The sequence below is a fragment of the Pan paniscus genome, chromosome 16 (genome assembly GCF_029289425.2).
Source record: "Pan paniscus chromosome 16, NHGRI_mPanPan1-v2.0_pri, whole genome shotgun sequence".
Classification (NCBI taxonomy): Eukaryota; Metazoa; Chordata; class Mammalia; order Primates; family Hominidae; genus Pan; species Pan paniscus.
This window is the reverse complement of record NC_073265.2, coordinates 53,297,258-53,305,956: the sequence shown is the minus strand read 5'-3', so window position 1 is coordinate 53,305,956 and position 8,699 is coordinate 53,297,258. Positions and strand designations below refer to the sequence as shown.

Below are 8,699 nucleotides of genomic sequence, written 5' to 3'. Positions count from 1 at the left end.
CTCTCTTCTCTCCTCCCCTTCCCTGCCCCATCCCTGTGGTGCTGAGTCCAGCAAGGCTAGAGGCTGAAGCAGCTGCCTCTGGCTGCAAGAACCAGTGGGCCCGGGGGTGGGGGGGGTAGCAGGAAAGGTTGCCAAACCAAGCCTGCTCCACACCTCCCATCTAGGAGGGCAGATGGCACAGGGCAGAGTGGGCATGGCTGGGAAGGGCTGAGAAGCCAGGCCACCAGGTCAGTTTGGGAAGAAGCAGCTTCCTGCCGGCCTTCCACCCAGTAGGCAAGCCCTCTGGGGAGGAATCACCTGTGCACTCCCTTGGCCGAGAGCCTGAGAGTCAGGACTTGACCCGTTGTCAAGAAGACTGCATTTCAGACTGCATTTGGCAATTCTCTGGGCCAGGCTAGGGGTGGGATGGGGCGCAGAGATGAATAAGATCCACTTCCTCCCCAGGGGAGCTTACTGCCAGACATTTAGGGAATAATAATAACAGTTAATAATCATTGCGGACTTTACCAAGTGCCAGACATTGATCGAATTGAAAAGTAACTGCATGCTCACAACAACCCAAGAGATAAATGCTACTATAAGCTCCATTTGACCTATGGGGATAATGAGGCACAGAGAGATCAAATAGCCCGCCCCAGACCACAGGGCACGTAAGTTGCATGCTGGGATGCCTGAGTGTGGGCCCAGGCAGTCTGGCATCAGAGTCTCTGCATTTAGCCGTCACACTACACATGCTGTAAGCCAACCCAGGTGCCATCTGCCATGGCCAACATGCAGCATCTTAATCCCCACCTTGCCCCCTTGTCAGGAGGTTTTTAGGCTCTGTAAACTTGCCAGGCACCAAAGTATGCTTTAGGATATCACCATGACTAGTGCCCTTTGCTGCCTGCCATGGTTACATCTTTATCTATGGGCTTGTATTCTCATCCCTGGGAAGCACAGCTCCTGTGACTCTACCATCTCACAGTCCCTTGGAATGTCTTTTACAAAGCAGGTACTCAGATGTGTTTGTCATTGAGGGGGTTGAGAATTTCCCTAGGTCTCTGTGACATGAACAGACTGGGTCTCAACCTGTGCACTGGGAATCACCTGGGGAGTTTAACAAAAACTGATACCCAGAACCCATCCTCAGAGGTTCTGATGTAATTGATGTAGGGTGCAGTCTGAGCATGGGGGATTTTAAGCACCCCATGTTATTCTCAGTTATTCTGATGTACTGCCTGGACTGAAAAGTTCCAGATTAACACTGTTTTAGAAATCTTGGAAGTTTCAGTTGAGGGAAGGCAGCAGAGGGAATAGCTTCAGAGACCAGTAGGCAAGATTCATGTCACAGCTCAGCCACTTACAAATTGGATGAGTTTGAGCAAATCAAATTTCCCAAGCCTCAGTTACATCATCTGTAAAAGAGGATAATGACATCCCCCTAGAAGTGAAGCACTTGAAGTAAGATTATTGAGCATCTACTAAGTGCCAGGTGCTTGGGTGCTCTTAGGGGACAATAGAAAACAAGACAGCTATGGCCCCTTGTGATATTTACCTTCCTTAATTCAGTTTAAGAAATGTTTACTGGGTTTGGGATATCAAGCACTGTATGGGTTCAAAGATGGACAAGAAATTGTACTTGCCCTTGAGAAAAGGAGAAGTAGACACTAATTAAAATAGAGGAAGGAAGATGACAAGAGAGGTACCAACCAAGAGTGGTGAGGTTCAAAGGAGAGAGGTATTTAGAGGGCAGACCAGGGAAGTTTCTGTGGAAGACATGATACTTTAGAAGGCTCTTAGAGGATAGATAAGATTTTGTAGAATGGGATGAAGGGTAGTGGAAACGAACAAAAGCATGGAGGCAGGAACAGCCAATAATCCAACCTGGCAAAAGAGCTGGATGTGCATGCAGAGGAGGGAAGGGAATGTGCATACACAGCAGGAAAATAAGGGTTGGGGCCTTAAATGCTAGGGTGAGGCATTTACACTCGATTTGGTCAGCCATGGGAACCATGCAGGGACTGGAACTGAGTTGGATAATTCTTAGCTCTTAATACCTGGACTGCCTCTGGCTTCATTCTGGAATTTGTGTCTTCATTGCCACTGTCCTTGGGGCCTCCCCTTTTCTGCTGATGGCCACCTTGGTCCTGTGTTCAGTGCCCTGTCACTGCCCTCAGGTGAGGGTCTGATGAACTCACCCAACCTTAAGCATAAGATGCATCTCCAGATGGTACCTTCCTAGATAGTTGCATTCTGGCAGGTACAGTGGAAGGGGCACCAGACTGAATCTGGAGGAGGCCTGGTTCTAATCCTAGCTCTGCCTCTCACCAGCTATGTGTTGTTGGGCAAGTCACCTCCCTTCTCCGAGCCTCAGTTTCCTCATCTGAAAAGTGGCCAGGGTCAATTGACAATGACCCTTCCAGCTGCAATGGACTCTGACTAACTTGTCAATTGCTAAACTCAAGAATGTCTCTTTTGACTCATGCAAGGGGCTGCTGCTGCTGACAATGAGGTATTAAGCATGAGGCTCAAGGGAAAGAGATGGAGAGGCCACATGTAGGTGATCAGCAGGGTCAGCTGAGCCCAGCCTTGGATTCATCACAGCCCAGGTACTGGGTATGAGAATGGAGAAACCTCCAGATGATTTCAGCCCCCAGCTATTCAGGTGTTCCCAGTTGAAATCCCAGACACTGCAGAGCAGAAATAAGCCATACACACTGTGCTGTCTGAACTTCTGTCCCTCAGAATGCATGAACATAGCAAAACTGTTGTCCTGTGCCACCAAGGCTGGTAATGGTTTGTCACCAGTGATAGGTAAATGGAAATGGAGGAAGAGGTGTTTAGGGATAGTTTGGTGGGGGACTTCTCACGTTGGTGAAACTTCACCAGTGGGTGTCATTCCCTTAGGTCCACTGACATCAGAAACCACCTCTAGTCTTGGATATTACTCTATATATCATGCTGCTCTTAGGAGAGGAGGCTCGCTGGCTGCGCTGTTCTGAATTATTGTGAAGTTTATAAACAAGGAACTCTTTGCCGAGGATGTCCTGGACCCGGAGGCACTGCTCAGCTGGGGGCGGGGTCCATCTGTATTTGTCCCAATGTCCAAAAGGCTGAAGGGTGTGTGTGTGCTCACACTGGTAGAGGTCCTCTAGGTGCATCTTACACACTCCATCTCATCTCAGCCCCACCATAGCTTCATTAGGAGCTACCGGAAGGAGCGTTTCTCCCACTTTACTGATGAAGAAAGAGCCATGCCCAAGAACACACATGCGGAGTGGCAGGGCAGGGCTTTGAACCTGGTGGTAGGACTCTGAATCTAAGGCCCTTTTGAGGAGCCCCATGGGTGACTTAGGGATGGAAATTCCAGGGGTTGGAGGGGTCCTCATTTGCTTCCTCTAAACAGCCTCTTGTTTTGAAATAAGACAAATGAACTTGGCTTAAGTTCTGTTTTCCCTTCCTTCCTCCCTTCACCCCCTCACTCTCATTCCTTTTTTCCTCAGGGATTTTTTGGCAGAGGGCAGAGAGAGGAACCCATTCCCAAGTCCTCTATTAGAGAAGGCGTGATGGTGAGATGGGGGCTTCACTCAGCAACCGTGCCAGGACAAAGGGCAAACGAGGGCAGGCCGCTCTCAGGCTGGGTCGGGGGCAGTGAGGAGCAGAGCGGCCCTTCTCATCGCAGCCCCCACCTTGCTGTACGCTGTGGGCTTGAGGTTTCCAGGAGAGTCTGCGGTGTAGGGAGCGCTCTGGCTGGGAGGGAGGAGACGGCCTATTCCTCAGTGGGGCTTCCTCGCTCACGGTGTGTATGGTGGGGAGAGGAGCACACAAGTACCATTTTCTGAGGACTGTGCCAGACCATGTCATACGTATAAGCTCATTCAAATCGATTTCCAGATAAGGCCGGGGGAGGGTAGCCGACTTGCCCAAGGCCACGCAGCATGTGCGCGGTAGAGCCGGTAGGGACGCGCAGAGGGTCTTGCTACCGACTCTCCCCGCTCTCCCGGGAGTCTGGGAGCCCTGAGGTGTCCCCTACCCGGCCGGGAAGCTGGGCTCTCGCCCCGGTACTGTCCGGAGGGGGCTCCAGCAGGGGGCGCCCCGGGCCCCGTCCCGGGCAGCCGGGCGCGCCTCCAGCCGGCGCCTGGGACGGGGCTGGCCGCTCCTCCCCCTCGGCTCCTCGGCTGCTCGGCGGGCGGGCGCCGGGCGCTCTGGGAGGAGAAGACTGCAGGGCCGAGCCCAGCGCACCCCGCCGCGTCCCCCGTTCCCGCCGTGCCCGCCGCTCCCACCGCGCCTGCCGCGGCCGCGACCGCGGCAGCTCAGCCTCCCGCCGTGAGTAGTACCCGTCTGCGGGCTCGACGGGCGGGACGGGGCGCGCGTCCTGACGGCAGCAGCGCCCGGGTCTGGGGCTGGCGGGGCGAAGAGATCCGGGGCACTCGCTCGCAGATCCCGGGCCCGCCGCCCCAATGCCTGACGCCGTGGCCCGGGGCATTGTGGCCGGCACCCGAGCGCGGGAGCTGCCCGCTGCTGCCCTGGGGCGCCCTCCGGAGCCTGGCACTTTGACCTGGGAGACAGGGTAGAGGCGGCGGGCAGAGCCAAGCACCCAGCAGGGAGATGGGAGACGGACGTCCATCGAGTTAGGCCCCCTGGAACGGGCAGAGCACGCCCGGCTCCCGGCCAAGTCTTCTCAGCTTGGGCTGACTCTCTCACCTCTTGCTCCCGCCTGGCACAAGGATGTGATGCGAGGAGGGTGCTCAGATGTCTGAGCTTCCTCTGGGGCTGAATGAAGCTGGGGTCCCCGCCATCAGGCGCCCCGGCCTGGGGTAGAGCTAGGGTGGGCGTGGGGGCGGCCAGCAGGTGTGCTGCAGGTTGGGGTGGAACGGCTTGGAAGGGCGTTGCCAACAGTTGACTAGGACTCTGGGCTAGGCATTTTGGAGGTCCCAAGGCTTGCATAGGTCTGGCTAACCCTCACCGTAACTCTGCACGGTGGAAATTGGTATTCTTACTTTACAAAAGAGAAAACAAGGTCCAGAGAGGTGAGCCTCGTTGAGGCCGTGCAGGTAATGGTAAGGCAGTTGTGCACACTGGAGGAGAGGGCACCATAGCTGGCTGCCTCGGGGGCAAGCGGGCAGGGGCAGGGACAGCGCCTGACATCTTGTATCCTGGAATCCTGTGGAGGGCAGCCGCTCTGGTTTCTGACACTGCGATTCCCAACTGCCTCTGTGGAAGATATTCCTGGGAGAGTCCTGTTGACCTAAGAGGCCCTGGTGCCTTGGCCTCTTCCCAGCAAACTTCACAGCCCTGTCCTTCCCCAAACCGCTCATCTCCCAAGATGTTTTTTGAGCACCCTCAAGTGGCACCACTGATGATTCAGCACCTTCAGAGGAGACTTGGGCAGAGGGGTCAGGGGTGTGTGGATGTGGCTGGAGGTCTGCTCCTCTGGGGTAAGTTCCTGGCTGGCAGGAATGAGACCCGCACTGACCCTGCCCACCTCCTTGAGGCCTCCCGATTTGTTAGCTGTGGGGTGAACAAGCAGGCTTCCCAAGGGAGCTGGATCTTTGCCAGAGAGACCAAGTTTTTCTTGTGTCAACTCAGGCAGGTGGCTGACCTTCTGTGGGCCCCAGCTTCCTCATTGGAGACTGTGATGGGTCAAAGCCTGGAATGTAGAGAGGAGCTCTGTAATGCCGGAGCCCCATCCCTTCTGTTGGCAGCCTCTCCAGAGCCTGAGTGTGATGATTCCTAATGGGGGTGTGTGTAATGAGACAGTCGTGTGTGTTTTGCCCAACCATTGCCTGCCCTCTTGCTGTGGTCCCGTTTCACTCACTTGCACTTGGTAAGGTGGGATGAGGAACTGAGAGAGTTCACTTTGCAGAGTGAGCTGGGCCAGTGGTGGAGAGGGCTTCTTGAGTGTTGAGAGTTTCCTATGAGGTGATCTTCCAGCCCTAGACACCTCCTCCTAGCTTGTCCCTCAGGAGGCCACTGACTTTGCCAACCCTGGTGACATCTTGGAGGAGTTGGGGTGGCTATCAACAGAAGAAGCCCTGGGAAGAGGAGCGGGATGGGTCACCTGTATGATGCTCAGTGAGTCCCTTCCCCTTTCTGGATCTCAGCTTCCTCTTGTAAAAACAAGTGGGTTAGACCAGACAGCAGTGGTTTTCAAACTTCTGTTTCACAGTGAATTCTTACCCAGAACGCCAACATACAGTATGGATAACATGGAACTGCTCTGGCTTCCCCTTCTCACCCTGGTGATCCTGAAGCAGTTCTAAAAATCCCTAAATAGATGATGTATGGGGTTCTAGGAAATCTGTGGTAGCCCCCTGAAGTGTTGCCTGGTATTAGAGTTGTAGGCAGGAATTTGAATTCCAAGGACTCCATCAGGAGAAACATGGGCATTAAGGTGGGTATCATCCTGGGAGCATCTGGAGCTGATGGCCTGTGCTTCTGGCCAAAAGTTGTAACTGTGTCCCTCCCCTCTGACATGTGATTTCAGCTTTTCGAGGCTGGAAAGGTCCTTGTGCCTCTGGCTCCTTATCTGGGTCCTAGCTGGTGACTATAATTCCACTTCAGTTTCACCCCTTTAGTTTGTTTCTAAACTGGTAAAATGCAAATTCGCCTTAGGAGAGGTGTTAGGAAAGTGCTTGAAGTGGCTATCAGTTGTTTTACCTGATGAGCATCTGAGCAGCGGCCTTGAGAAAGGAGGCTGGGGAACTAGGTTAAAATCAGCCAACACTTATATAGTGCCTACTGTGTACTAGCCTACGACAAGGGGACAGAGGTAGGAATGTCACAATTCTTGCCCTTATGGGGCTCCAAGTCACAAAGAGGAGGGAAGGAATTCACGTTATCCAGGGACCGTTTAAAACATTACACGTGGGTTATCTCATTTGTCTCACATTAGTCTCATTTTTAAAAATTATGTAAAATTTTGATCACATACAAAATCATCCCATATATCCATCTAACTACCACCCAGATCAGGAAACAACATTGCTGGCACTCTGAAGCCTCCGAAGCTCCCCTTCCAACTATCCCCTGAGTGAGGGGATAGCCACTCTGCTGACGTCTAGCACCATGCATTAATTTTACCTAAATGGGATCACACAGTATGCAGTCTTTTGTGTCTGTCTACTTCCATTCAACATTATGTTTCTGAGATTCGTCCATGTTGTTGCAGGTAGCAGTAGTTTGTTAATTCTTATTGCTGTATAATGATTCCATTGTATGGGTATATAGTACCTCAATTTGTTTATCCAGTCTTCTATTGATAACCATTTGGTTGTTTCCAATTTTTAGGTATTACTAATAGTATTGCAGTGACCATTCTAACGTGGATCATTTGGGAAAACATCTGCATGCATTTCTCTTAGATATGTCCAAAGAAATTGCCGAACAGTTTTCCAAAGTGGTGGTCCCAGTGTATACCCCTCCCAGCAGTGTTTGAGAGCTCTAGTTGCCGCACATACTCACCAACACTAGACATTGTCTTACGTTCATTTTCCATGGAAGGAATGTGAAACTCAAAAGTTATCCTGTGCTCAGCTAAGCACAATGTGCCAGTAAGTGACAGAGCTGGGATTTAAACCCAGTTCTGTATGATGACTATGGAATCAATTCTCTCCCTCTGGGTTAGACATAAACATAAGCCAGAATATGATCAACTTGAACCCTAAAAATGTATGAAGAGCACTCTGGGAGAACTTGAAGAGGTGGAGAATTGTCATCTGCTTTTGGGAGGGCAAGGATCATGGAGCCACACAGAGACGGTAGCATTTGGCTAGGTCTTGTGGGAAGTGGGTAGTTATGCCCACTCTCCAGAGCTTTCCAGCTGGGCCTCCCCTGGCAAGGGCCCCACTTCAGCCGAGATATAGCAGGGATGAAAGTTTTAGGGGAATGGGAAAGGTCAACTTTGGCTGGAATATAGGATATATAAGGGAGGGGGCAAAGGCTGGAAAGATGAGCGAAAGCCTAACTGGTGGGCCTAGTTTGTCCCTAAGGGGCCCACCCCTAACCCTGGCCACCCAGGATATAGAGCCCAAGGCAGAGGCTCACCATTTTGCTGGGAACTGGGGCTTCTTTGAATCCTGCTCTCAGCAAATGGAGCTGGCCTCTCACCAAATGGGAAATCTTAGCTGTTCCTGGGACCACTCTCAGGGTTTCTGCCAACAGAATTTTTTTGGAGTTTCCTGCTTGCTCCTAGCTGTGTGAAATTGGTAACCCCACCCTGCAGGACCTGACCCAAATTGTTTATTTGGAAGGAATTTTTTTTTTTTTTTCAGTGAAAAGAAGATGGTAGATAGCACTCCCTTTACTCCCTGGGCCAGTCTCGGGAGATTTGCCAGGATGTTGGGGATGAGGGGCGTCGAGCTTCTGATTATGGTCAAGCTAAACTTGCTAGAGGGCTCCCTGACATGGGTTAAATCACAGTAATAATCATCTTTCTTATTTGTACAGTAGTTTATATCCTTATCCCCACATGGATGTGTGAAGTATGTGATATAGATAGTATCACTCTGTTTACAGGTGAGGGGATGAGTCCCAGAGAGGGTACCCACCTGCTGTGGGTCACAGGGCTAATATACACTCACGCTAGTCTGGAACTGGGGCTCCTGGAGCCTACTCTTTTCACTATTTCATGCTTGCTCCAGCCCTGGCCAAGCATGGAGGATGCATGAGGGAGCCTGGACACCCACAGGCAGGTGACCACGAGAGTAAGCCCTGGG

The 8,699-nt window shown here is 52.1% G+C and overlaps 1 protein-coding gene across 5 annotated transcripts in view; it reads left to right on the top strand.

Annotated features, from left to right (window-relative positions):
• Positions 1–4,050: 4,050 nt before the first annotated feature.
• The window catches only part of DAPK2 (death associated protein kinase 2), a 139,167-nt gene continuing 134,518 nt past the window's right edge, over positions 4,051–8,699 (top strand). For 2 of the 5 annotated variants that reach the window (XM_063596704.1, XM_034938909.3), the window contains exon 1: positions 4,051–4,308. The gene's annotated coding sequence lies outside the window, so the exon portion shown is untranslated. The remainder of the gene's footprint in view (positions 4,309–8,699) is intronic. The other 3 variants (XM_063596705.1, XM_034938910.2, XM_063596706.1) reach the window with 3 other exon arrangements.